The following is an 8,772-nucleotide window of genomic DNA, read 5'->3' as shown; positions in this document are numbered from 1 at the left end:
GTAACGTCTGTTCTTACTTCAATTGTAGTAGAATTCATGTTGTTCTGGTAGGGGCTGTTTTCAAACTGATGTCTTATCCTTCTTGGTGCCTCAAACTAGATCCTATTCAGAAAAGTTATAACATGTTAGTATAAGTTTATTTGGGTTTAAACAAAATTTGAAACCCATGCATAGTTTTTTAATAATATGCATTTCCATAAACATTTTGAAGTTCTCTCATACAGTATATCACGTTTTATATATTATCTAGTATAATATATAGAAATTTCTAGCTACATCTTTAGATAGGAGCTCTGTATCTGGGACAGTATGTCAAGATGGATTTGGTTTATTTCAACATCTTTCCTGCTGTAGAAAACAAAATCTATCTTTAAGAATACCAATGGCTCCATGCCACTGAGCATTTTATTCCTAGATATCTATTCAAGATAAATTAAAGCATATATCTACATAAAGATTTGTACAATAATATTCACAGCAGGTTCATTCATATTAGCCCCATACTGGGAACAACCTAAATATTCAATGGAGACAAAATGTGGCATATCCATAAGATAGACTACTATTCAGCAGTAAATGAAAATGAAGTACTGAAATGTGCAGCATTATGGCTGAACCTCAAAAACATGTTATGTGAAAAAAGCCAAACACAAGAGACCACATACTGTAAGATTTCACTTGTATAAAATGCCTAGTACAAAAACAAATTTAGAGAGACAAACAGATTAATGATTACCTGGGACTGGGGTTAATATCGGGGATTAACTTTAAATTGGCATGAGGGAACCTATTGAGGGAACTAGAATGTTCTAGAATTGATTTACGGTGGTAATTGCATCATGGTTAAGTTACTAAAAATCATGGTGTAGTTATAAAAATGTAAGAAACCAAGTTAGAGAAAACTGATCGGAATGATGGTGTACATGCAAAACACTGCACAACATCAGGCCAGAGCTGAAAGGTCAATGTGATGACTAACACTGAGTATCAACTTGATTGAATTGAAGGATATGAAATATTGGACCTGGGTGTATCTGTGAGGGTGTTGCCAGAGGAGACTAACATTTGAGTCAGTGGGCTGAGAAAGGCAGACCCACCCTTAATGTGGGCGGGCACAATCTAATCAGCTGCCAGCATGGCTAGAATCTAAGCAGGTAGAAAAATGTGTTAAAAAAGACTGGCCTAGCCTCCCAGCCCACATCTTTCTCCCATGCTGGATACTTCCTGCCCTCGAACATCGGACTCCAAGTTATTCAGTTTTGGAATTCGGACTGGCTCTCCTTGCTCCTCAGCCCACAGATGGCCTTTTGTGGAACCCTGTGATTGGGTGAGTTAATACTTAATAAACTCGCTTTGTGTGTGTGTGTGTGTGGGTGGGTGTATATATATATATATATTTATTTATTTATTTATTTATTTATTTATTCAATTAGTTCTGTTCTTCTTGAGATCCCTGACTAATATAGTCAATAAGCCTGAAGTAACACTATGTTTTAAAAATAATCCCACTTGATATATGCTTACCAGCTTTTCCCCAAATGTTAATATGTGATGAAAATAAATGTTACCACTTAAAAGCTGACTCTCTGCTTAATTCCTCATCTCAGATGTATATTCCATGTAACAAACTGCACACGTACCTCCTATATCTAAAATAAAAGTTAAAATTTTAAAAAATGTATTTCTGATATAAAATAGCTTTGGAAGATAGAAAGAATTAGCCATTATGATTTTCTTGAAGGAGAAAAGGTAAAACATGTACTAATTTCACCACAATACAAAACAGTATATGATTGGGACCAGGAGAGTGGTTGTGCTTTTAAATTGTTTTTTTTAAAAAATTCTTAAATGCACCAGCTAAGACTAAATTAGAGCAACACTGTATTTGAACTCAATCTTAAATACATGCATGCATGCATATATACATGCATATATTCAATTGTTCATTCATACATACACAACTCTGTTTACTCATTTACCGTATGCATGACACTCTCAATAAAACCTCTCGTAACTATTGGCAACTTCGATGTCAATGTAGTTATCTGTTTACCCTAGGTACTCTGTTTCTAGGCCTCCTTTTCATCCATGAGCTTCTCCTCAGCCAATCATTCTATAATCACATGCTAATTTAGTCATTACCTGTATATGCTTATTCATCCTCAAAAAAAGTTTCCTTACCATATACAAAAATAAACTTAAGATAGATTAAGAACTTAAATGTAAGACCTAAAACTATAAAAATTCTAGAAGAAAACCTACGAAATAACCTTCTGGGCATTAGCCTAAAAACTACTTTAAGACCTCAAAAGCAAATGCAACAAAACCAAAAATAGACAAATGGATCTCAATTAAAGTAAAGAGCTTCTTTCTGCACAGCAACAGAAATAACTGACAGAGTAAACACAACCTACGGAATGGGAGAAAAATGTTTGCAAACTATGCATGTGTATTAGTATGTTCTCACACTGCTATAAAAATTACCTGAGACTGGATAATCTATGAAGAAAAGAGGTTTAATTGGCTCATGGTTCTGCAGGCTGTACAGGAGGCATGGCTTGGGGAGGCCTCAGGAAACTTACAATCAGGGCAGAAGGTGAAGGGGAAGCTAGCATGACCTACATGACTGGAGCAAGAGGAAGAGAGCAAAAGGGGAAGTGCCACACTTTTAAACAACCTGATCTTGTGAGAACTCACTCACTCTCACGAGAACAGCAAGGGGGAAATCCACCCCCTTGATCCAATCACCTCCCACTATGTCCCTCCCTCAACATTGGGAATTACAAATGGACATGAGATTTGTGTGGGGACACGGAGCCAAACCATATCAGCATCTGTCAAAGGACTAATACCCAGAATCTATCAGGAACTCAAACAAATAAAGAGAAAAAATAAAAACCAAAATACCCCATTAAAAAAGTGGGGAAAGTACTGAACAGTCATTTCTCAAAAGAAAATATACTTCTTTTGAGGCCAACAAACATAGGAAAAATGCTCAATACCACTAATCATCAGATAAAATTAAGACCACAACGGGATACCATCTCACACCAGTCAGAATGGCTCTTACTAAAAGTCAAAGGCCAGGCACAGTGCCTCAAGCCTGTAATCCCAGGACTTTGGGAGGATAACATGGGCATATCTCTTAAGTCCATGAGGTCGAGACCAGCCTAGGCAACATGGCAAAACCCTGTCTCTACAAAAAATACAAAAATTAGCTGGGCGTGGTGGGAAGCACCTGTCGTCCCTGCTACTCAAAAGGCTGAGGTGGGAGGATCACCTGAGCCTGGGGAGGTCAAAGCAGCAGTGAGCCATGATCATGCCACTGCACTCCAGCCTGGGCAATAGAGTGATACCCTGTCTCAAAAAATAAAAAGTCAAAAAATAACTTTTTTGACGTCAGGGAGAATGTGTATAAAAGGGAATAATTATATACTGTTGGTGGGAATGTACACTAGTACACAACCTCTATGGAAAACAGTATGAGGATTTCTCAAGGAACTAAAAATAGAACTACCATTCAACCCAGCAATTCCACTACTAGGTATCTACCCAAAGTAAAAGAAATTGTTATATCAAAAAGATGCCGGCACTTGTATGTTTATTGCAGCACTATACATAATAGTAAAGTCATGGACTCAACCTAAGTCTTCATCAATGATTGATTGGACAAAGAAACTCTGGTACTCTCTGAAGACTACTTCTTCCAGTACCCTGACTTCAACAATTCTTTGACCTTAGAAGGACCAACAATCTACCAGGTTTGTATGTTTTCTGCCACTTCTCTCAACCCACTACAATATCCTTACTTTTCATTTTACTTAGATTAGATTCTCCTATACAGCATTATAATAACTCCCTTACACATACTCTCTATTTAATCCTTTCTCATTTTTCTCATTGAACTTTCCTGAAATCTTGAGTTGTAACAGTTTGAGGTAGGACCTGAAATAGGATAATGTTGGTGGACATTTAAAATGGACTGGAACTAGTCACTAAACAAGGGGAGGAATTATAACAGTACCAGAAAGATATCTGACTCAACTGCCACGCTGATTGAGAAATGGTATATGATAGGGGTGAAAAAAGCAAACAGTTGAAGATCCAAATTTTTAAACTATTTTTGAATTTTACATCCGGATCAGTGTAAAAATTGTAATAACCTAGTATTTTGACAAATTAGAGCCAAAATAATAAGTTTGTCTTTGTTTTAATTCTTGCTTCATAAATTGAGAAATGCAGACTCATTCTAAAGGGTCACCAAATCAAGGATAGAAATCTAACATTTAGTCTCACATGTACACTGTTAAAGAACATAGTATTCTCATCCTGGCCAACATGGTGAAACCCCGTCTCTACTAAAAATACAAAAATTAGCTGGGCATGATGGTGCGTGCCTGTAATCCCAGCTACTCAGGAGGCTGAGGCAGGAGAATTGCTTGAACCAGGGAGTCGGAGATTGCAGGAGCCGAGATCGTGCCACTGCACTCCAGCCTGGTGACAGAGCGAGACTCTATCTCAAACAAACAAACAAACAAACAACAACAACAAAAATATCATAGTATTTTAACATGATCATCTTGATTTCTACTCTGATTTCTACTTGCTTCCGGAACCTAGAGGTTAAAACAAAAAATACTGGTTTCTAGCTTCAATGTGTATTATCTAAAAGCCTGTCAGTAGAATTACCATATAAGTATTTTCCTAAAACTTGAGAAGTTAGCTAAATATATTTGTTTCTTGACATCTACTATACAGCCAACATTGAGTTACTTGCATCTGTTTTAGGCTTATGCCACATAATGAATGTCATTCATTGACAGCTTAATTCTGTTGTGCTGATTATCTCAAACCTGAATTTTATGGCAATGCAGACTCACTCTCTAGCTTACCTTTATATGCCTGATAGAATGTATAATTACAGTTGGGATTAGCCTAATCCATTCTCTACTTAATGAGCTGAATGAATATTAAACCCCAAATGGAAAGGAATTCAGCATATTTTAACTCTTCTTCACTCTGGCATGATTTTATTTTTACAACTTCACTTAGCTTGATCCATTACTACTCCCCCATTCATTCCAGCACACACTCTAAATCAACTCATTTCATAATCTTGTGAGTTGAAATCAGTGGCATTTGACCTGGAAATAAAAATGTTATGATTATTAAACCACAAGAAGGCAACTGGTAATTTGAATTTCAGTATTTGCATTTTAATGCACATGTGGAGAGAACATTTTGATAATAATGATTTATCTTTGGATAAAATCCATTCTCTAAATGAGATTAAATCAAGAAGTCTGAATCGGTTGAAACAGATGACCTTTAATACTGATATCAAGACTGATAACCTATTACTCTATTAATTCCTCAGCAATATTCATATCACAAAGAATAAAAAGATCATGTATGTATTTTGAGATGGACCTATTTTTTTTCCTCTGGCACACTCATTTCTTATGAAATGTGATCCTGATAGTTAAAAAGAATATCAGAAATTGTTTACATAGAAAACATTTAAGTTCTGGAAGTAAACCCAAAGAATGTCTATTTAATGAACATATATAATGTGCAACTTAGTGATTGGGGCATGGCATGAATGACACTAATATACATAGTACTTGTCTACTCAAATAAGTTTTCAGATAGTTTTTCAGATAAAATGAAAAACTTACACAAAATTTAGGATAATATAATGGAAGATGCAGGGAACTCAGACCAAATAACACAAAACATTATATAATAAATTAATAAACAGTATATTAAGTTAGTTTAAAAAATAATTAACTATAGAGAAATAAACCAGTAACTCTAGTTTCCCTTCCAGTAATGGTTGAATAGCTTCTTTCAGAATAACTTTCTTGCAGAAAAAGTATTATAAATTCTGGTGCAAAGACTACTTGAAGGCACTATAGAACGGCCAAAATTGAATAAAAACTGGAGGAAAGTGAAGGACTTTGGGTAAAATTCCTGGGTAATTTCTTCTTGCTTGAGGGCAAACCCCTATTTTGGTGAGGCTTCTGGAACTAAAGAATACTTATGTTGGTTACTGGCTTCAGGAGTGAGAAGACAGAGTTTGGGTTCCAAAATAGCTGAAATATGATGGAGGAAATTCTGAAAGGAGTGAGCCACATAAGGACGAGTCCCCAGATATATATACAAATTCTGCCTACATTCCTCAACAGCCCCTGAATTTGGCAAGAGTTGGGGAAAATAAAACATCTGTAAGGCTGAAAGAATTGAATAGTTTCAGCTGCCATCTGTCATGGAGGTGGGAGTTGAGGGACTTAGTATGGGCAGGTATCAAGTTGGGACTTAATTCGTTCAAATTAGCTTGCAGCTATGACAAAAAGTAAGAGAGAGAGAGAGATCAGAATCCAGAATCTACATCTCATTTACAATGTGCACACGATAACAAAATTTTGCTAATTATGTGTGGAAACAGAGAAATGTGACTCATACTCAAGAGCAAAAGCCCTACATGTACCAAAAAGCTACAGCTTACATTATATGTAATGAGGAAATATTGGATGCTTTTCCCCTGTGGTTGAGAAGAAGGCAGAGTCAGCTCTCTATTCAGTTTGCACCAAAGTTACTAAGTAGTGGAGAACAAAAAATGAAGGCATAAAAACTAGAAGAGAATGAAACTGTATTTATTCACAGATTACCTGAATATTTTTGTAGAAAACTGTAAGGAATACATTTTAAAAGTGTTACCAAAAAAAGTGATTTCAGCAAGAACACAGGATACAGGATTGATATGAAAATATGACTTATACTTTTATACAGTCGTAATGAAAAACTGAAAAAAATCCATTTACAACATAGAAATACTTAAAATGCTGATAATTTTATAGAAGATATTTAAAACTCTTCCATTAAAACAACAAAACATGAGAAAAATTAATGAAGACTTGAATAGATGAAGATAGATGTCATGTCTATGGGACTGGAAAATTCAATAGTGTCAAATTGTCAATTCTCTCCAGTTGATATATAGATTAATTTCAATCTATATAATAATCACAGCAGGGTATATTTTGTAGAAATTAACATTTTGAAATATAAAATATATATAGGGTTGTAAGAGGACTTAGAATTACTTAAAAAAATGGAAAATATAATTTCATTGGGGGATTTTATACTACTTGACTTTAAGACCATATAAAGTTATGGTAATCATGGCATAATGATAGACAATAGTTCAATGGAATAGAATAAGTAATGCATATATATATACCCTCACTTAGACAGATAATTGATTTTTTGACCTAGTCATGCACATGGGCATTTGTGCACATGCACACACACATACACACATCAGTAGGAAAGTATAATCAACAGATGATGCTGGAATAACTAGGACATGGAAAATCCATAAACCCTTACTGTTACCTCACAATCTCCACAAAAATTGACATAATGGGAGTTATATACCTGAATATAAAAAAGCCAGACATGTCTCTTTTTCTCGCTGGAACCATGGAGGGTGTAGAATAGAAGAAGAAGGTTCCTGCTGTGCCAGAAACCCTTAAGAAAAAGCGAAGACATTTCACAGAGCTGAAGATCAAGCGCCTGAGAAAGAAGTTTGCCCAAAAGATGCTTCGAAAGGCAAGGAGGAAGCTTATCTATGAAAAAGTGAAGCACTATCACAAGGAATATAGGCAGATGTACAGAACTGAAATTCAAATGACAAGGATGGCAAGAAAAGCTGGCAACTTCTATGTACCTGCTGAACCCAAATTGGCGTTTGTCATCAGGATCAGAGGTATCAATGGTGTGAGCCCAAAGGTCCGAAAGGTGTTGCAGCTTCTTCGCCTTAGTCAAATCTTCAATGGAACCTTTGTGAAGCTCAACAAGGTTTCAGTTAACATGCTGAGGATTGTAGAGCCATATATTGCATGGGGGTACCCAAATCTGATGTCAGTAAATGAGTTAATCTACAAGCGTGGTTATGGTAAAATCAGTAAGAAGCGAATTGCTTTGACAGATAACGTTTTGATTGCTCGATCTCTTGGTAAATATGGCATTATCTGCATGGATGATCTGATTAACGAGATCTATACTGTTGGAAAATGCTTCAAAGAAGCAAATAACTTCCTGTGGTCCTTCAAATTATCTTCTCCACGAGGCAGAATGAAGAAAAAGACCACCCATTTTGTAGAAGATGGCGATGCTGGCAACAGGGAGGATGAGATCAACAGGCTTATTAAAAGAATGAACTAAGGTGTCTACCATGATTATTTTTCTAAGCTGGCCGGTTAATAAACAGTACCTGCTCTCAAAATGAAAAAGAAAAAAGCCAGACATATAAAACTTCGTGAAGAAAACGTATAATATCTTTACTAACTTGAAGTAGGCAAAGATTTCTTAGCACGACATGAAACAATTACCATCACAGACAAAAAAATTATACCTTAGATGTTATCAAAATGGAAACATTTTCACATCAAGAGATACAATTAAGAAAATTAATTCATAAACCACAGGCCTGGAGACATTATGTGCAAATTATGTATGTGACAAAGCATTGGTATGCAGAATATACAAATTCACTAACTCAGCAAAGTAATTATATACAATAGGCAAAAGTATTGAACAGGGACATTACAATGTAGCCATACATGAATAATGGTTACAGTGAAAAAGACTGACATCACCAAATATTGAAGAGGATAGAGAGCAACTGAAAGAAATCAAATGCAATGTTTTTTCTTTTGTTTTGTTTTTAAAATGGCACAACCATTTTTAAAACTGTGTGAAAGTTTC

At 35.5% G+C, this 8,772-nt stretch overlaps 1 pseudogene; it reads left to right on the top strand.

The window, feature by feature from the left end:
* The first annotated feature begins 7,485 nt into the window (after positions 1-7,485).
* Positions 7,486-8,229, top strand: LOC105499130 (large ribosomal subunit protein uL30 pseudogene; annotated as a pseudogene).
* Positions 8,230-8,772: the final 543 nt, after the last annotated feature.

Source organism: Macaca nemestrina, chromosome X (assembly GCF_043159975.1).
Source record: "Macaca nemestrina isolate mMacNem1 chromosome X, mMacNem.hap1, whole genome shotgun sequence".
In the NCBI taxonomy this organism is placed as follows: domain Eukaryota; kingdom Metazoa; phylum Chordata; class Mammalia; order Primates; family Cercopithecidae; genus Macaca; species Macaca nemestrina.
Note: the sequence above shows the minus strand (reverse complement) of the source record. Positions and strands in the feature narration are given on the sequence as shown.